Below are 21,804 nucleotides of genomic sequence, written 5' to 3' on the forward strand. Positions count from 1 at the left end.
ACCAGTGGCCGCATTAATAAAGCAAGCGGCACTCAATTACTGAGTGGCGAGGACCGTGTGGCCAAACCCAAAATACAGGCTTCAATCGCAATCTCAAAAATCCCAAACCCCAAAGCAGCTCCTAAGCATGCGTAAGCCCTGGCATGCGGTCGCCATGGCAGGTAGCAAAGGCCCACTCGACGAAGATCATCAGAAATCTTAGATTAGAATTTAGAGCAACGCTCAGATACTGATCATTCGCTAATTTAAGAATGAATGATGAAGCGACTTTCCGTCGGACCTCTACAATATCGCGCACTTTTTATCGCGTCTCTCTACCTTTCTGTAGCCCAGCTCTAACCTTCCTGCCCCCAAGCACCACATCCTTATTTTCTTCCTTTTTCTCAGCCCACTCTCTACGATAAATCCTGCTGCTTTCCTCTTGTGCTCCTATCTTGTCCGTCTAACCCACCGCGCAACCCAACACAATCGCATTTGCCCCTCCGCCAACATGTAGCTCACTGCAAAAGAACTTTCTTTTGCCACCTCAAGTAGTGATTGTCTATGCATCTGCTCTATCGTTCCTTTCTCCATCTAACACTTTTCGCTTCCTTTTCCGCTTTCATGAATGAGGAAACGGTCGGTAAATGAAATCGGAAAACGGTCGGTTGGGCTCGCGGAAACGGTTGCTGCTGCTCTAAGCAGCGACAGCTTGGCATTCGGCAAAGCGACCATTGGCAGCAGTCTGTACTCGTTGCCTCTGCCGTCTTCCAGAAACGGTGCTGGTGTGGGATGCAGAGCGGCGCATTTCATGGATGGGTCCCCATGGTTCCCCTGCTCACGAGTTTGTCTGTCTGTTTGTAACTGGGCATATGTGTGTATAGGTTCAGGTTGGGCTAAGCCCTTAGATTGGCTCGATTGTCACCTGCAATGCACCGCAAAGCAACTGGCAACAGTAGGAAAAGTGTGGCCATGATGAGTCGTCCTAATCAAGACACAGACCTAAGCGCCAACGAAATCCGGGAAAACTGCACGGTTTAGCCAGCAGATGATAAACAGGCGATAGTCTGCCGCTCCCTAGATCGGTCTGAGAAGAACCTAAGGAAGAGAAAGAAAAAGAACTTGAGAAAGGAGGCGAACAACGTACGCGAATCGCGCCAACGAGGCCAGTACCAGAGGGCCCGAAAACACGAATTAATGGCAGAAGCAGCACACGTGAGCAGGGGTCTACAACGCTCTGACGCTCTCTAACTAGTGTGTGTAGAAGGCCCTGGGATGGGTTCAGGTTAGCGAAGGCCAGGCTGAAAAAGTGAGGACGAAGAAGGGTTAACTGGGTTGCGGCGTACAAGACAACGGATGAACACAGGCAAGCCGATGGCTCTAGAAAATCCGTGTGGCATCGAAAATCAAGGGTTCGGAAGCAATGAGACACCGACGGGACAGAACCTTGTCGCTCGTATATACTCAAGTTAGAATGTCAGTTAAGGCAACCTGCTTACCTGCCCAATCGGGTACAGACAGAGTAGTTAGGCCGAGTAAAGCAGGATCGCGGGGCACGCGGGAATATCGCAGCGGATGCGAAGATGGCCGGCCATTCAGCCTGCAGGCTGGCTCACCCGCACGCGCAGAGTCATACTCCGGGTCCTCAGGTGAGGCAAGGGCAGGCAAGATGTTAACGGGAGAGGCGTCTGCGCCAAGGCAATACATGTTAATTAGACTGTTTGCATATCTCATTCGCCGGTGCCGCCGACCCCGCCACCTCTATCATTCCCGCACGGAAGGGATGGCGGGAACAGCAGCGCTGTCGTCGTTTGGTAATACCCACTTAATGCCTCGACGGGATTAGACAAGGCACCTGCACTCTCAGACGTCTACAGACGCCACTCAGCCAATCACCGTTAGCTTTCTCACGCGACTGTGTGCTAATAGATCCTGCTCGAAGCGACACCGCAAGAGTCTGGCAAGACAAAATCGTACGAAGCTGGCCGGCAAGTTAGCACGGCGTGGTGTGAGTCACGACGGGTGACCCGGTTAAGTCTGGGCAGCAAATAGATCTTATAGGGAACTTTACCCGGAACTTCTTCACCTGTTCTCGACTGTTGTCGTCCTTCGATAGTTCGTTCTATTCCATAGATTCACACTGCTCCAGATGTCACGACGAAGTGTCGAGTCGCAGAGTCAATCGAACGAGCTGATGATTGATGCCAGCGAACAGAATATACTGAGACTAGATTAACTATTTTGATTCTAAGAACGAATTACAGTGTGCATTGGTTGATGTGGAATAGCTGACGCAGGTAACGACGCACAGCAGCGTGGTTAACAGCCGATCGTGTCGCAAGAGCTGGGGGGTGTGGAGGCTCTTAAGCATGTGAACATCGACACGAGATCCTACTGAATATGTCTACAGATCGGTGTCCTAAGAAAGCTGCTAGCTACCAATCGTTGATTAGAACAATTTCGTTTCAGAAACTGTACAAAAGTCATTCCAGTTTCTGGAAGTTGTGACGTCATTCAGTCAGGTCTAATTCAATTTCTGGCACTTCATTTCCTATCTGCAGTTGATCTGATTAAGTTATTTTCAAAAATTTATTTTGAGATGAGGTCTATTAGATACTCAGAACGCATTCAACTACCAACTCAACGTCTGAGTAAGACTGCCGTGTAGAACGTGTCAGATCTGCTTGTATCTTTACAATGGACATCAATGAAGTAGCATTGTTATTTCTGAGGGAAAGTATCGTAAAACGGGAGAATGCAATTTTCTAATAAAACTGCTCATTTTATTGACTTAAATGGACGTCAACGCCGTTTTCTATTTATCTGCAGCCTCTTATTTGATGCCCAGTAAATATTGAATGTCCGAAGAAGGAAAGAAGCAAAACTCCAGAAGCTAATACACACTTAAAATTAACCAAAAGTGCCAACAAGTAAGATCTCTAAAAATCCTGATCATTTCTTTTATTTGTGAAAACATTTCTTATGACCAGCCAATTGTCCTCAACAACCCCTTTGAACATCGTGGCAAAGCTAAACGTTAACCGCTTTTTAAGTACAAATAAACGGAAACATTGACTCTCGAGAACCTAATTAAATAGGGTTTTGTAGGAATGACGGCTTCGCCGAGAAGTTTTATTGCGGCTTTTCCATTCCAATCCAACTCTTAAAAATAAAAATACAAAAAGAAGACGAGTAGAAAATTGATAGAGTCGTCGAGCTGGGACGCAGACCCAAGGGACGTTCTGTCAAAATGCAGTTGAATTGTCGGTAAAGCAATTCCGGTTACTGTGAATTTTTATTTCTCAATTTTGATCGTTATTTTCAACGTTATGTACCGCGACTTAGCGCACCACAGAGTTAGCTGATCTTGGTCAAGTAATTTGTTTGTCTTCAATTGTGCATACACAGTTATTTACGGTAAGTTCCTGCAAGGTAGGTACGTGCTACTTGTTTAATTTTGACATTATGCTATTGAGGTTAATAGTGTTTTCCTTTCTCTACGGTCTTGTCATTCATTCTATAGACCTTTTATATCACAACTAACTTTGCAAGCGGCGCATCGCTGCTAGTTAGCTCCGCAATGTAGTCATACATATTCGAAAAATTACTAGAACAGGAACTTTTCATAGCCATTGAAAATAGAAAGCGTCAGAGAATAGGAACATCGTATATGTACTTGTGCACGACGTGCTAGCTGAAAATAGTAATAGATCCGTGACAATCACTTAACGGCGATGCTGCACGTCTACCGTCAACCTAAGGATTAAGCAGAGAATATACATAATCATATTAAACAGTAACGATTGTCATGAAGTAATGATTTGTAAGTTATAGCCCACTCTCCTGGCGGTTTACGAGCGCGGTTTGTTTTGCTTAGCCCGTCAGGGTGTTCGGGCATTTACCCGGACCAAAGGCGAAAAGAAAACAATCGGCAGAGACGCCAACAACCCATGCCTCTACTAGCAACAACAGTTGGTGTGCAGCATTGGCACTAAGACGGTACAGGTCGGCTGAAGAAGCTTGCGAAATTTGAATAGGTTTTTATTAGAGATGATGCCAGGCACGGGGGTAGCGTAGAATGGGGGGGGGCGGATGTAGTAGTAGCTAAGAAGCCGGAAGCAACTCGGGTTAGTTTACTTCCGTAGACGGTATAGTCCGCCCTACCATTCGTCTTAAGCCTCCTGTTCTGATCGAGATGGAGGGCATTCGTCGAGAGTGAAACAAACGAGGAGCAAATTGTGCTACTCCCGCGTCGGCCCGACCTTTAGCCACTAACCCTCGTTCGCATATTGGTAAAACGACTGCATACTGACCCATGGCATGGTGCCGCCGGGGGTTTTCTACCGACACCTGTTAGAAAGGGAACATCGCTGCTACAGTATGTATTAAAGTATTATTTCCCTAATATAAAAGCAAATACAGAGCCGAGGCAGGAAGAACAGTAGAATAGTAGGTAATCGAAAGCTGAATTCGCCAAATGAGCGGAATAGATAATAGCGCAAGTGACCTTGGAGCTAAGTAGCGTACTGTGTACAAAATAGCCACTTCTGAGTAATTTAAATTATCGCTGCGCTTATTGATTGCAACGTTGGTGCTCTTCTGCAGGTGCTATGGTTTTTATCATAAGCGAAAAGATTCTGCAACGTGCGAACATGCGCGACTACAGATAGGCCAGCTACAAATAAGGTGAATTATGATAATTCGTCCCTGGCTGGGATCTTTGCTTTATATGCCGACTACCTACGACCCGTGCTACCGCGACAGCGTAGAATGATAGAGACCTAGGAAGCTTGGCTTGTTTTCTGCTTCTATAACACGTAGTCGTAAAGGAATAATTTTTTTTATCATTACGTAAGGAGGGTACGTACTATACGTAATGAACTGGCAACTTTATAAGACTGGATGGGGTAGTATATTAATTTGCCTCTGTCTTTCACTATGGTCATATTGAAATCGGATTACGCGTTCTCCCTGAAACATAGAGCAGCTATTGGAACCGCTCGATAATCGATTGTTGTCGCATTTTTGAAGCCGATGAGTACGCTTACAAATCGAAAACACTCTCACTTTTGAGTGTACTGATTTTCCATGTACATGTAAACTGCTTTATTTTTCTATTGCTTACCTCCACCAGATATGCCTTAACAACACATGAGCATAGGACGCATCGGTTATTTAGATATTTACTCGTATACTTTAATGATTTTCCTCTTATTGTCATTATTTTACTTCTATTCTAATAGAAGTTACTGTGTTTTAATCTAGTCAGTGACAAGAACAACAATTGATCAGTAATAATATGATAATCTGACGCGAACAACTGATTTGGAATTTGTCGCACTTACTTCGGGTTCAACTTGCATCGTTAATTACCTAATTATTCACTCTCAAGTAAATAGTCGTAATGGCCACGAAGCGGAGACAAAGTTTGCTCATTTACGCTTGCGCCTTCTAATCCTCAGACGTAAATTCGCGCTAGCGTTACCCACGTACCCGTGCAGACTATGGTCCGTTTAGTTAGTCCTCTGTGTGAGCAGATCCTAGGCAAGAAGATTCGTTAAAGTTTATGCTTCGAGTCTGAATATATTTATGTCTCGTAGAGGTGATCGCAGGCGATCAAGCACAAAAGCAGTGAGCCAAGTCCTGGTCTCAAATCCCAAATCTTGGTCGGATAACAGCAATCATACACGATTGGAGAAAGATGACTTGGGGGCAACAGCGACTGAACGTGGCAATTGTCAATAGATCCTTTATAGGATAGTTCACTTTGATGGGTCATTTTGCAGATCTGTAGCTTGTGCGATTTTTACAGTTCGGAACATCTCGGCAGGTAAATCTGTTGTTCAAATTAAAACTGAACATAACCTTGATGAGTAATGAAGATATCATATTAGGTACCTTTCTAACAGGTTTACTAGCAAAGTTCTGAGTTAAAAAACTACTGTTGTAACAGATTTAGTACGTTAGTAGGACAAGGAATTAAGTTCCGCCAAAATAAAGAAACATCCTTAAGATGGTTTACTAAACTGGATGTCTGAGGCTCTACTAGCCCCTCATTGTCATTATTGCATTATACGACCCATTAACGTACATAGATTTTCGTTCACAATGATACTTTTGATAGAGCATTTTTTTTTGCCTGAGAACGGAGACAGAGTTCACGAGCATGCGTAACCATGAAGTAATTAATTCGCATATTCTATACAATATCTAGACTATATAATGGAATTACGAACTCTGGCTACTGGCAGATCTATTCATTGTTCTCGGTTCGTTACCCTCTATTAATTACTAAGCATAGCTTCCCGGACGGAAATCTTTCCCTTTTAGCACAGCGAAAGCAGCAGCAACAGTAACCGTTCTGACCGGTACCGAAGTCGGATGTTGTCGTGAGAATCTTTTTGTCAGTGTCGGCGTCCGTTAGTTACACAGTGATGTTAATGTTTTTGCCCCGCCTGCTGCTACTGCTACTGCCGAATGCTGATATCAAAGGAACGAGGAAAAATACTTCAACGTGTGTCCTGGGCGTGGACTGGAACAGGTACTCCACCCAAAAAGTTACTTTTGTCCTAACTCGTCTGAACAGGACAAGCGAGCACCTCCCGCGGAGCGCGTGTTCTCTCTCTCTCTCTCTCTCTCTTTCGACTTCGGCGAGCTCTGGGTCGTAGCGCCACCGCTGCGACAGCGGGGGGCAATTCGTTCGCCGAATGATGCCTTCGGAAAACATGGACGCTCATTTTCAGCCGCCTGTCTTGCTCGCCTACTATGGACCTCTCTGTACAGAACTCTGCCCCATTTTTACTTGTCCATCGTCGCCAAGTGCGCGTCAATCTAGTTTATCACGAAGCTTTTAACAACATACGGATTCGACGTCAACAGGATGCGACGGCGCTAGCGGTTATTATAGGGGGCATGTCACACGGGGATGCTCCACAGGTCGGTTTGATAAGGAGCTGAGTTTAAAAATAACTTTCGCTGCCTGGTTATGTTCCATCATTCCATGTATGTGTCTGTCGTTGGCTGAATTTTGATTATTTCCTATACACAAGGAGGATCAACATAAGCTTAAGCCTTAAAACGCAAGCTCTCAACTCTCCGGTGTTCACCGAAACAGATATAGCATAGTATACTATGAGTGATTGGCACAGGTATATTATTTGTACCAGTAAAATATTGTCAGCAGTTTATATATGTGTTTATATATATATATATATATACTTATGGGTTCCATAATGTGTATAGTATTGACTTCACGTTATTCGCAAGTAAAAGTCAATTATGGACGTAATTACGTTTAAAATATGCAATAATTTATACATGTCACAAAAATAGGTGCATATAACTTCGAATAATTTATGGTGGTTGCAGCCGCACAGGTTGCTTTTAACCGGACGACTTCGTCCTAATACTTTTCAGGCCAAATGGCTTTCGCACTCTCCCACGGCCTTTTGTCGATTCTGTGACCATTTATCCAGCTGCTATCATTTCCGAATTCGAAACGACCATGCTGAAGAGATACACGCATTTCGAGACATAATAAGAAATATGCCTAATCGCGTAACAGTTGTTAGACAGACAAGTCCCGGGATCATCTATGTTTCAAATCCTACGTGCGGCATCGCCGTTAGGCATTCCATAAGACGGCTCGCTCTCAGCACGAAAAGGGGTGTGTTTATGTCTGGATTTGAACCTGTGCCGTAACGTTTCACGTAATAACGTTTTCAAAAGACTACAAAATGCAAATTGTCTAGCTTTTTTGGGCTGCAATGACGAAACGTTGCAATAGACCTTTTCCACTACCTCACCATAGAGAATCCGTTGTGACGGACCGATTAGTAGACGTATTTTAAATAATTCTTACTTCACTATAATTGTTATTTCGTTTTAGTCGTACAGATAACTAAATCTGTATAAACATTTGCTTTTATTTTAAATGAATTTACTAACAAAGTTACTCAGTAATCTGCAAGACAAGCTCGGTTGGCTTGCACGTGTTTACCATACCTCCATGTGGGCAAGGAAATGATTACCGTAATGAGATCAGCAGAAACGATTGAGTCTGCTGTATTGTAACAAGCAAACCCTAACAACTGAAGGAAGTACTGTTTATATCCCTGAGACAGCCTGAGACGGAATGCTTTAAGGTGTGTCATATACCCAAATCTGCCTGGTACCTCAAATTATATTTACAAACGTATACTGCACGTATAAGCTTGTTATAACGGCTGCATCCTTCGTGGTAATCTGAAAGGACATGCCCCATATAGTTCTTTTTCGTGTCGTCAAGTATAATAACAAATTTAGTAGTCTGTAATGATGTCCGTAGTCCACGTAATTCGTGATTGTGGTTCGTGTCTGATGAATGCCATGAACGTAAAAACCCGTTGCCAATTCTCGGCATCTGTGGTCCACAAAGTTGTAATAAATCAGCATATCATCTCAGTCGAATTCTGGGTAAAACGACGTATCGGTTCATGCTCGACTCGTCGCAGCATTCATGGAAACCACCTTTAATCAGCTTAGCATGCAAGCGGTAGGCTAGCCGCCGTGAATATGATTACCTTCTCTATCTGATATTTACTTAAATTGCTGCTTACCACCCATGAACCTTTTAGCGGGGATGAAGACAGTAAAAAAAAAAAACGCTATTTTGAACCCGGATAGGGCACACAAGCTTTAGCAGTGACTGTGCTGATGACACCAATAATAAGTATGCGGACATTAGGTTTTTGTTTGTTAGATCGAATATAAATTATTGCGGAAACAATTGAGTGTCAGAGATCATGAAATCACTTAGCATAGACTTACTGACATTTTTGTTATACCCAGATCGCACTAAACCCGTTGTTTCGTTAATGATAGCTAACTTTGATTTCATGTACTTGCCATCAATAATGTTCCAGTTTATCCTAATTTTTAATGGTATCATGCTCGTAAGCTCGAAAGTCAACTGAATGAACAAACGTTGACAGCGTAATCCGGTGCTAGCAGTATCTAGACAATTTCGCAGCTCGTATTTCCTTCTTATCCTGGGCATCTACGCGTTTTAAGCGGCACCGGTCCACGACTCGTTCATCTATGATGCATGTTACCTTGCGAAGATTGCTATGGGGGTCAGCCACAAACATCGTCGTAAACATCACTCCAAAAAACTTCGACAAGGAACTTCGTCTACGACACACGATCTTCGTCTGTAGGTAAGCATACAACGTTGGCGGCAGGACATAGGCCGCCAGGCGTGGTCGTCCCCTCCCACTAAGCCTCCCATTCAATTAACTCGGACTGAGGTCTTAGAGTGTCGTCAACAGACCTGCTTGTTACTTCACATGTGGCAGAATGCGACTGTGTCCTGTAAAGGGGAAACGACGCTTTTCTACTGTAGATCGAACAGAGGACGGCGGATGTTAGCCCAATCGGCATGAAAGAATACTTTGCGTCGGGAAGGGCCCTGTATCTGCGTCCTTGTGTCTCAGCTGACTACGGCTTGTTAACCACTAGTACTAATGCTCGCCAACCGACGCCTGCCTCGGCTCTACGAAGCAAACTCGATTAGCCGTCCCAGACTAGCACCCTTTTTGCAGACTCTAACCAACCTACGTACGGAAGGACACGCAAACGGCTTGGCTGGTGGGCAATCCTATGTAGCTAAGCTGCGGCGATAGGGTGGCAATAGTGATGCTTGAGGCCTGTGTTCGTTGCTCACTGCGCTCTTTTAGTTGCGGGCCTGTGGAGCAGATGAGCCAAATAGACTCAGTCTATAAGTAATTGCTAAGCATGAAGTGGACGCTTCGACGCAGACCCCGGTCTCTTCTCCCTTTATCCCGTAGCAGTTCGAACCTACGTAAAAATGACCGGGTCCTTCGCCCAGCCCAAGGGAGTACTGTCTGCGATGTAATAACGGTCATAAGTATAGGATCTCATAAGTGGACCGATACGGATTCTGTACAACAGATTGCGACGCTTGGCAAAGCAGGGTGAAGTAGATCAAAAACGGACCGAAGAAGCATCAAGCAGAACTGGCGAGCTTCTACTGCAAATGCTAAACGAGGAAACTCACTCGGCTACCGAAACGTCACCTGTCGGACAATTAAGCGAGTCGGAACCCCGACAAAGGATAACCCAACGGCCGTACATTTCCTCAATGCCAATAGCTCTCTTTAGATAGTAGTTTTTGTGCAATAGCTGTTGGCTCACTTGAACTTAAAGACAGGGAGTGAATGTGTGGAAATAAAAACGGCCAATACCTATCGGTGCATACGGATCCAGCCCAAACTACGACCACTTAGGAAGTTGTCGATAAAGTCAAAGTACTTAGTAAACAATAATACGAGCAAGTTCTTTCTGCTCGTAGGATTACAGGCATAACAGGTCGTCATAGTGAACACAAACGCCTAAGACGTATATATGTATTTATGTATAGAAGTGAATATATAGCACTCCTTCGCAGAGCTCTAGTAGGGAACAGTGTAGTCTCATTAATGTATCGTACACTCACCACTGAGCATGCACAGCAATAATCTCCCAACTTTCTTGCAACTGGATTGTATGGGAAGTTAAACTAGCGTCCCCTTTGTACATGTTTACGTGGGCAACTTTACGAGTTGGTGGCTCATCAACAATTCTTTCGCGTCTGGAAAGACTGCGGCATACTAAATCCACCGAAATATGCTCACAAAGGCGACTCTATAAAGATAATTCTAGCTAACAGAGGGCTGTTATATTGACAAAAAGAACCACCAGCATTAACGACGTTTAATGAGCAAAGATTTCACGAGCTGTATATAATACGTGCCTAATTCTAAGATAAAGTTCGAGGCGGCACCGGCATATATTCATGTTAAAAAAAGTTCGACTATCTAAGTGGACAGATACAATGATACTCATCTCAAAACGTATAATACCCGTATTTCAACGATCCACAACATGTTAAATAATCGTATACTTATTACCAAGTTGAAATATATTGAATGGAACTAAACATTACGATATAACTTGTTATCAAGGGTCTGCTTTACATATCTATCTTTATTACCGGTCTAATTACCTATTATACTTTATTAAAGCTTTTTGTAGCGTTTCAATTACCCCTTCTAACTTTGAGCGCTCTGAAGCAATACGAAGAGTGGTTCCAGGCTTTCAATGTAATAAACGCAGAACCGTGGTTTAAAAGCCAACTCGGAGCGAGTCTCACATTTTTACCCCCATGTATGGACCGTTCAAGGATAAGAGCTTTGGGTGCTCCATTTGGGTGATTACATTTATTCGACACCTAAGATAATTTAAATTGAACGCAAACACATTCCTCCTTTACTAAGGTATCTTCCTGTCACGTTGTTAAGCCGGTCGATATTTGAAGGTGATTTGTGTTGGCTTGCGGAGCCTGTATTTAGTCGTGACAACAACGTCGACGCTGACAAACCAGCGGCGACAGTCTTTTTGAGAGCCATAATGGCTTGTACCGGGGCAAAAGTCTCTTGAAGATTTAGCTGCAATATATATATATATTATGTTTCAAGTCGACATATATCGTTTCTTTGATACACAGGTTAACAAAAGTGCTGAATAATTCATTTTTAGTACTGGATAAATGTTCTTGATGTTATAAATTATTATATAATTTCAACTAAATATCTATGTATCAGTGAGTGAATATATTGATCTATTTTATATACCGTAGAGTACTGCTGAACGTTGTTTAATCGATATGGCTCGGTAACGTTAGGTAAAAAGCTGTAAAGCTCTTATAGCTATGGCCGTATCAAATAAAGTGGACTTCAGCGATTTCTGTTGCGTCGTTACAGGTCTATATGCTCAGAGTTTTTCTATCGGCAAAGTGTCATTGATTGGATCAGAACCTGTTAATAGGACGAGTCTTTTTGTAATGAGTCAACAACATATCGGCGCCAATCATATCAGGTCGAAGCACGCTTAGACCGATCAGGGCATACCTTGTCCATTAGCTACTAATCGAAAGAGCATCTATGAACGAAATTGAAGAAAGCAAGATAAAAGACAAAGTCAAAAAGCATTTTCTCGGCTTCTGGCCTGGAGAGCCTTGGAGGTTTCTCATAAGGTATCGTCTGCGCACTATATAAGCCTGTGTAACCCTGTGAGAACATGTTTGTGTATGCGCTGCTTCAGCGTTCGTAGTTAGACATAAAGAGGCTAATAGCATGTTGGATAGACTAAATTGAAGACGTTGTAGTAAAGTTCCTGGATCGCCGAAGCTACCAAGCCTTGGGGTAAGCATTAAGTCGATAAGTAGCGGTAGTTTTGTCACGAATTGCACACATCGGAAAAGAAGACCCAGTCACAACAAAGATCTGTTACGGGACAGAATTATTTATAGGTGAACTAGAAGGCTGCTTGAATGAAGTAATAATACATATAAAAAAACAAACAATAATTCATTCGGCACACTGACCGAACATATCTACCATTTAGTAGAAAACACTGAAGTAGAACTTGGATTATTAACGAAAATAGATCGTGTAGGACAGATGAACGAATCCTATTTAGAGAACAATATCATGTAATTAGACTTGCCTGTGTTGCGATAACGAGGAGTCGCATGACGGAGCTTTCGTTTACGATGGAAGGTCTTAGAAGGTTTAAAAGTAAAACGATACGAGACGTAGAGCCTTTACAGCGTATAGCCTGGGCCGTGACGGTGTACATCGTCGACGTCGTTTGGGATGTTCGTATCCCATTTCTTCAAAATGCGAAAGGGTGGGGGCAATTAAAAAGGACAAATAGTTTGAACCTGCTATTCCTGCTATATCGACGATTGAAAGAAAAAACACGTTTGTTTTCATCTCTGCTAGAATTCTCGTTGAATATAATCACGTTGCTAACAAGGAAACGAGCATTTATTTGTCTTGCATAATTCGACCAGGTCGCAGACGTCGACCCATTTTACCTTTAGCGAAATAGTATAACTTGGAGCTAGACTAGAATTAGCTGAGAGCTTTTGTGACGGTCCTCTCCGGCGTTCAGCCACGTTTAACAGGGTAAGAAGACAACAACAACAACAACGTCAAATCGAAAAAACTGGGCATTTTGATTCTACTCGCAATACGTACGTAATAGTATAGGGTTAGATAAAGAAGATGGATTATTATTTGAAAAAACACACTGTACATATTCACACCAGCTGGAAATTGTCCAATCAAACAATGGGTTTCTCTTGTAAATCTGAAAAAGTCGTTAACTTACGTACTACAGTAAAGTGTAAATGTAGTTATACGATTGTTATTCAGGGATAGTTACAAGGCAAATGCGTTCGGGGATATTACTCTTAGCGCAATGTATAGGCTTACTTTTTCGGTGACGTCAAGCGCCTTAGAGTTTTTTGTAAACGTGACGTTGATGTCTTTGACCTTAATGGTAAACACACGTACATTCTAGATGCTCGCGGAAGTAGACACTGGAAACCACACTTCTCTATCTGGCCACACGACCTGTTGGCATATCATAAAACATACACAAAGGTCACTTTGGTCCCAAGGGAAATTTATTTATGCGCAAGAACAAGTTTAAAAAACATCCCCTAATTTCCGTTCATTCCCTAGTCTTGATGATCACAACATCAACAAGAATTTTAAATGGAACGGAGGAAGTCGCATATAAGTATTGTAACTCAAAAACAGTACAATAAAATGGAAACAATTAGCAAGCTTAGAAGAACTTAGGTAGAAAATCGTATTTGTGTTTCCGTAAAGACGTGCCTGAGCGTGACAAGTCAAAGATGAATTGCTCAGCAAATATGATCAAGCTGAACTAATAGATTCGTCGACTAAGCCAAATGTGTCTATAGGTGTTAGCTAGTTTTTAATAATTTTGTTTATGAAATACGGTATAAATTATGTTTAGGAGGTAGAACGCACTATCGCTGCTCCAAGGGGGTGAGGCCTCGTGTTTGGATCACTTCTGTTATTCCAAAGATTCTAGATGAACAAGTTACCATTGCGGTGCCTCAGGAAGCTGCACATTTAACGTGTAAACTTGTTCCTTTTAAGTTCGAAGGGTATATCAATCGCATTGACTACGTTCACAGCTTGACAAAGCTGATCATTTTATAAGATATAGTTCATCAAACCCTAAATATGAACTCTAGCTGGTTTATCTTGGGATTTCTATGCGAGCTAAGCCTTTCATTCAATCCGTGAACCTTTCTGTTGTTTCTAATCTAATACTTCTCCACAGGAAAACACAAAATCCATACAGAAAGGTTATCTTAGGTTATCCGTTTCCCGAGAAGCTATTGCCTGCTCGCGTGGGAAGGCCAGTGAGGTTCCTTTGTTCACAGAAGCGGCGGTCTCAGTAAAGTGTTATATAGCAGTGTTTTTTTTTTTTTTTCATAAACTAGATGCTAGACTAGACCCTAAAAAAGTTCCACCATATAACTTTATGAGCTTCCTGTGTGCTATTCAACAGTTATCTGGGTCCATCCCAGTTATACCGTAACTATATGCTATCAACACGATTGGCCATACTGAACGTGAAAGAGGTACATGGATGATGCGTCGCGTAACTAAAACGATCCAGATTAGATCGTTAATGGAAATTACTAATTTTATTTGAGCCGATAGAATCAAAACGCTATTTATTAAATAAGTGGTCTGTGGTACTACGATCACTCGGTCGCGAAAAACGCATCATGCGAAAATAATAAATGTAACGAAAAGACGTTGCCTCTTCGCCTGGGTGGGTAAATAGGTATGGCTTTACTACCCAACAAAACCACCAACTTGTAGAAAAATGTAGGATACTAGTAGAGCATATCGAAACACTGAAGAAGAAATTTACAAAAAAAAAACGAAAACGAAGTTTCCGAAGTGTTCATAGTGTCTTGAAATAAATAACTACTACGTTATTATCGGAAGAGATAATTCTCGTAATACTTCCCATGATTTTATTAATCGCGTCAAACATACAACATCGTTTCTATAATATTCAGCGACCATAGCCAGAGTTTAAGTTCCTAAGTTTTTTAAAAAAAAAAAAAGCCGAAACAACGCTAACAGAATTGGTTGTACGATCACTTCGGAAACCATTCCGAGGTGGATGAGACCCTAGAGGCCACTACCAGTTTGTGCTTTCTCATTTCTCGGAACATTTCCGGCTCGATCATGGTCCACAGTCAACATATATTTGCAGTCATTACCTATAACACTTGTGTGAAACACGTAAACACGTATATGTATATATGTATATATATATATATATATATATATATATATATATATATAAGCCCAGAATTAAGGAGAACGGTACAACCAGTCCTATGATAATTACTGATCCTTATAACGACCTAGTCCATGTCAATGGTGTTTTTATAAAGATACGTACACCTCGGCCTTCACTGTCGAAGGAACGATGTCTAGTTGTGTAATTTAACGTTTAAGATAGCTGTGATAATTGTTAAATGAAATATCATAGACGGTTTGATCATAAAAGCATAGCAGAATCGATAATTACGATAATAATCATTTGGAAATAAAACAAAGCCCAGTGATACATACGGTGGGCCTCCAAGAGGTCGGAGTGCATGTATACAGAGAAACTGTTTGCCTCTGCAACAGCTTTTAGAATAGATCTGTTTTTTTTTTTTGTTGTTGTTTTAGAATAGTCAGAATGGTGAGAAGTAAAAAAGATCTTTATAGCGAAACGTCCAAAAAACGAACAATATTTTGAACATTTAATCCAGTTAGCGTTAGGTCGGCAGTGTACCATTCTGGTTGAACTGGTAACCTCTTTAGTAGAAAAGATCGAGCGCCTCGTACTGTTCATTCGCCTGCGGTTTGCAATGCGATTGAAGATTTTTTTTTAGTGTGTCTCTGAGAAATGAGTTCGGGGCTACCATTCATTAAATGGCACGTAAACGCTAAACAAGTTTTTCGAAATCAGTTAGATACAGCGGTTTCGAAAGAGACATTTAAACATTACACGATTGCCGTTGAACTTCGTACTTTAAAACTTAAGTTGAAGCTTACGCGCTTGATGTACACAAATGAAAAAAATGTTTTCAATAAATAAAGCACTGCCGGATAGAGCACTTCGTCATAGCAAAGAGTTTTCGTCTGTTTTCGGGAACGAGAAGCATCTACATTGACCGTATAAGTACTAAGAGGTTTCAGCCGTTACACGGACAACTATTCGTTACCTTGTACTGCAATTATATTACACAGAAAGAAATTCTTTCTGGACAGAAAAACATTGCAGTGTCTGGCCTTCCGAGACATCAAAAAAATCAGCCTTTGACAGAGTCCGTAAAGGCCACACTGCACTGAAGAAGATCTTCCTCGTTAGCATTTCCTCATGCACGACGTACATTTACGATTAGTTATCGGTCCCAGATAGTGTCTGCAAGGCTTCCCTCAAATGTACCCAGCAAGTGTGTATATATTCTACAATAGTAAAAAGTGGCTCATAGCTAAAATTTGTACCTAATCATAATTTGATCTATTTTTCTCGTTACGTCAGGACATACAGTGCTTATCAGCCAACACGAGATACTTCACCAATTGGGAAATGGGCTGTTGTAACCGTGAAAAAAAATCTTCAACATTAGTGAGATTTTGTAAATTTGCGTAAAAAATGTTTTTTTTTCGTCATTTTAAAACTTCACGCTTTTGTTCATCCTGTTACACAGATAATAACTAACAAAGAACCGCTACAATAAACATGACTTTTTTTTTGCAATAGATACTTTCCTAGATACATGAGAGTTTGAAATACTATAACGTAGTATAACATTGAAGAAATGTTATCATAGACAAACCTGCCTCGGGGAGCTGTATGGTGTAAAAGCAGTCATCCCTAATGTGGCTTAATGCCCATGTACAATGCTTTACAAGGATTGCAGTAGGTTATTTTAAGAAGAGCTTAACAGATAGTATATGGAAAGAAACATTATTATTCATCGTGTCTGACCTTTTGTATAGCGTCTCTAGGTTCGTTTTAGGTATCTTTATGTTATATATATATATATATATGCTTGCATGTTGATGAATTTTACCTGCTTATTTATAGAAACAGTCATCAGTGGCCAGTTATGGCTCGACAAAGTGTGCGTATGTGTTAGAGATAGCCAGCGGTTACCGGTAAGTACCGGGATAGGAAACCTCTTAGGGCTATTGCCTCTTCTATTCCACCTCTTTTGCTAACGCTATTGTTGCTACGTAACAGCCGACTTCTTATTGTCCCATTAAGAGCCATTAGGCCCGACAGAGATCAATCAACGAGTGGCAAACTTTATACCAAGAGGTAACAAGATGATGTTAGTTACTGAGTTTACTATCTGGGTTGGCTCACCCACCGGAGCCGATCAGTAGCTTAAAATGTCCATCCCAGCTTTTATTCTCATATATGCCAGGCATCATTAGCCTTATCATTATGCGCTAATAATTACTGATACATATACTGCGCGCATGTTCGTCATAACAAATCATTTTAGGTCGCAACGTTTGCAAAAAGGTTCGTGTCGCGGTATTGATAGGTAAGGTGTTCTGGGCCTGCTGCTGAGCTCTTTTCGTTGCCGCCTTAACTACTGTTGGCCACTTCGTCTATTACTATCACGGCAACTATTTTGTATATTAGTCAAGCCAATAGGAGACACTTTTCTGATCATTGCCACTGGGGATTTGTCCGCGCCTTTCAAACTTCACCTTACGTCTTTCCCCAGACCTACGAATTCCCGTACCGTACTTGCTCGACTCGACTCGACTTCCCCATTGGGCTTCTGCTTACTCTGGTTTAACCCCTCAACCCCTTTTCTTACCACAAAGCCCCTAGCTACCTCCACGCGCTTCAGGTTTCAAATTTCCCAGGCCTTCTTTAATACTGTCGGACGTCCAGCCGTGTGCCGAGCGAGGCGTTGCAACAACACTGGCAGCAAAAGCAGGGACACCTACCAGCGGCACCAGCACCTCCAGCTCGATTGAATGCGTATTAAGGCAAAATAAAAGTCTCGTTTGTGGATGCTACTACAGCTGTGGTAGCCAAAGTGGCCTTTGGTCGGTCCGTGAACTACGAGAACCTATTCTTACTCAATAGTACAGTTCTACGCCGCTGTGAACATTGGTTGAATCGCAACTCAGCCTCCCTTGCTTTTACCCTTGCATCTACTGTTGCAGACAAGGGCCCCACGGAATCCCACCGTGCAGACCCTTGCGGTGCTTCTGATTAACCGCCTCGCGCTGCTTGCGAATGACTCTACGGGGATGGGATATAATACAGTGTAGAGTTTCCTTTACCGGTTTCACTTGCGCTCCGGCTTTGCTCAAACGCTACTAGTTTGCGATTGGGGCAGCCGTTTTAAAACTCTTTTATAATTCGAAATGACAGGAGGACGTTGGTTCAAAGGGAAACTAAAGTGAGAACAATCAAACCCACAAGCAGTTTTCGATATCACGGAGTTGCCGTCGCCAGGATCTGAGCCTTAATATGCTGTAGCGACTCTTAACTGAGCGGTCGACCCGCGTAAGTCAATGCGCATGTTGTTCCCAACGAACCGCAGTATTCCGTGCTAGTACGCGGCCTTAAGACCTGTTTCTTTCTTCTGATGTTATGTGAACTGCGCTTCCTATCAAGTCTTATGATTGTCTAGTAACTGTTCAAATTATCGTATTTACAAGAATCGAGGTCGCAACAATCGTTCGAGCAGAACGAAGGGCTCGAACTAAATAAAAAATTAATTGTTCTAATAAACGTCGTGACAATGACCCTATTTGGTGTGTGAATTTCGAAGGCTTCACGTAGGCACATAGGACAAAATCTGTTATTGCCAGAGAGCTTTTGTACTTTGTCAAATTATGTGTCGCCCAATACTTCGCCAGGGTTTTGGAAGTAACAGGCGCCGGATATACATAGGTTATGTGTGTTTTATTTAGCGTTGCTACGTATCGTTCCGTGGTGTCGGTCAGCCTACCAATAATTACTCCTGGACGACGATTCTTCGCTTGTCTTCCTGCTCGACCAGCATCGTCACAAGCATCACATGACCTAGCTGCCTATGCTATCAGCGCTGCTGCGTTAATATCATCGACTTAGTTCCTTCGAGCTGTTAGTTGAACCGGCAAAGTCCCTGCTTCCTATTTTGTCCTTTTTTCGACGCTCTAACGCACAATGCAAATAAGCTGAGGTCGATCGTGTCAATCGTAGCCCAGTTATTACGGGTGTCGCTAATTTTCCGAGTTCAGCCGCTATTGCCCTTTGTGATTTGGCGGAACTTGACTCGACTACTGCTAACAGCTGTTCTCATTTGTCGAATCGTGTGCCGCTGACGATTGCGCCATTTGTGTGACAAGATCTATAAACCGATAGTTCATTGCTTGTGTTGCTGGACGTAAACGAACAACTACGAGCAGTATAATGCAGCAGCTGCTTTCTACTAGAGAAGCAGGGGTTTATATCCGCGGTTTCAGGAAATTAACAGAGAGAAAGAGGGAGAGAATGAAAGGGGAACGAGGAGAGAAAAGCACGTAACGCAGAGACACCGCTACTTGGAATCTGCATTAAATTGCGGTTACAAAATACCCGAAATAGAAAGTTCAGGTCAATCTACGATACGTGCTGCAAGGTCTGCTAATTTGGCTTAGGAAAAACTGTCGCTAAGATAACCTTTGGTAACTAAGCATGTTATCCATGGGATTGGCTACAGTTTGCGACTACAAAATCAGACCGGAAGTAGGTCGGTCGTATTGTTGCGAGACGCTTTATACGCCAAAACAAAATCAACATGTAAACCTCACTTTATTAGACATGCTTTATATATATAAAGTTCGAAACTATGTAATGCACATCTATGGTACATTGATATTACGTGCATAACTTTGATACATAGCCTAAGTTTTTCTCTGGCTACTTTGCCATCATTAGAAAGTCAGGTGGCTACGTCAAGCTTTTCGCCTACTTGCTTCGTACAACTATAACCTACGTGATTAGTGGCCAAGAATGAGAATAACAGAGGCATTATAGCACTAGGTCCCTTTCTCTCTTTGGAACGACATCACTCTTAAATATACTCAAGCATATATTAACTCTTGCGCCCCCTTCTCGTCCCCTGAAGCACCACGAGTTTCCCAGAAGCTCGATCGACTCGCTTGGGGCAAAAAAAGCACAGTCCGCATAGGGCAGCAATCGATTTATGCATGGCAGCCACGCATAGCGTGGCTTAGTTTAGCCGAAGCCAATACACCTCAGTTCCTGGCTTCACGCTCATATTACTAACATTACCTCTACCACCGTTTTCATGACCTCATTGGATGGTTCACGGACAGCTACCTAAAACAAGTTGCTTCACGTGTAAGGCCTAATAACCGTCGCACAGTTCAGCCCAGCCCATACGCCCAAATGCACGCGGCTCATATGTGCAAATTTTCATATGAATGTTGACAAATGCTTCATAAGGCTGCTCACTACTCGGAAACCGAATTACAAGTTCCGCACTCCTAGGCACTCACGCGCTACAAGAGCAAAGAAAGCACAGGTATAAGTATCGGCGATAACAGCAGCAGGAACGGCAGCGTTCGCAATGGAAATGGCGTAGGCAAAGCGCCATTGTAGAGATGCACGTAGACAGCAGGACAACGGAAAAAAACTGTTCGGTGAAGCTCACGAAGCGATGCGGGCTTTTAGCAGCAGCGGCGGCTGTTTTGTCACTTAGCCACTGCTCTGAATAAAAGTACCGTAGCATCCATCCCTACAATGCTGCCGCTGTCGGTGCCTACCATTGTGATACCTTCGTGTCGTGGCAGAGTATCCCAGTCAGCCGCCTTAGTCGTTCCGTCGTCGTCCCAACTACGGATGTTCCGTAGTCTCCCGCTGAGGTAAAGGCCTCCCGGCACTCGCGGTCGGCAGACTCGGTAAGTTTTCCTCGCGGTTTCATCCTTATTCGCGCTTATACTTATGCCCCTCTGTAACGAAGCGATCTTACAGGCTTGCCCTATCACTATCGCTTACGCTGTTGCTTCGGCCACAGCCGCTGCATGAAATCCCGCTGCGGTCGCTTAACGGTTTGACGAGATAACTGACTACTGCTACTTTATTTAGTTGTATTAGCGTCTATGCTCCCCGCGGTTTACTTCTTTTGTCCAACAATGATAGCCAACAACGAACTCTTGACGTTTCGTGGGAGGACGGTGTCCCGATCTGGGACCTGACTGAACCGTAAAACCTAAGGCTAAAAGACGAGACGAGGTGGGACCTGTCTCCTTCATATGTAGGGTTTGGGAGTGGCCAACGTGAAAAAAAGCAGACGATCTGCTAAGCACATCGATCTATCTTCCCCGTAAGGCTATTCAACTGTATATATATATATATATATAGATATTGGTTTTTCCTAGAAGATGCTTGTATATACATATGCTTACGCTGACGAATAATAATAATAATTAAATATAGAGGCAGCGCCAGATCTAGGTCAGAGACTGGAAGGCGACATTCAGTTAGAGAGGACAACTGCCAAAGAACAAACTTAATGGAAGCCGTACGGGTCTGCCACAGAGCCATATGGCGTATCAGGACCCCGTACACGAATTCAGAAGACCCTCCAATAGAAGACTTAGCTTCAAAAACAGCTTATATATAATATGCGTCATTTGATAAAATGGCTAACGAGCTCTCCTTAGAATTGGGGGCACTGTCGTCTGATAATATAGTCGAACGTGACGGATAAATATAATGATAATTATTAAGGCTATCAATAGCTGCGGCCCGATCGATTTCTAGCCTATTATCAAAGACATAGCCATTCACAATATACATCTAAGGCTTATAAAAGCAAGACACAGGGTATTCGCACACTTGTACGGATAGCCCTGC

At 42.7% G+C, this 21,804-nt stretch overlaps 1 long non-coding RNA gene across 1 annotated transcript in view; it reads right to left on the bottom strand.

Annotated features, from left to right (window-relative positions):
* Positions 1-12,530: 12,530 nt before the first annotated feature.
* Positions 12,531-21,804, bottom strand: part of LOC147755482 (uncharacterized) — a 40,557-nt gene continuing 31,283 nt past the window's right edge. The window contains exons 3-4 of the long non-coding RNA XR_015329218.1: positions 13,299-13,439; positions 12,531-12,691 (exon numbers count right to left, since the gene is read on the bottom strand). This is a non-coding gene — a long non-coding RNA (uncharacterized LOC147755482). The remainder of the gene's footprint in view (positions 12,692-13,298; positions 13,440-21,804) is intronic.

This window comes from Varroa destructor, unplaced genomic scaffold (genome assembly GCF_002443255.2).
Source record: "Varroa destructor unplaced genomic scaffold, Vdes_3.0 BEIS01000005.1, whole genome shotgun sequence".
Classification (NCBI taxonomy): domain Eukaryota; kingdom Metazoa; phylum Arthropoda; class Arachnida; order Mesostigmata; family Varroidae; genus Varroa; species Varroa destructor.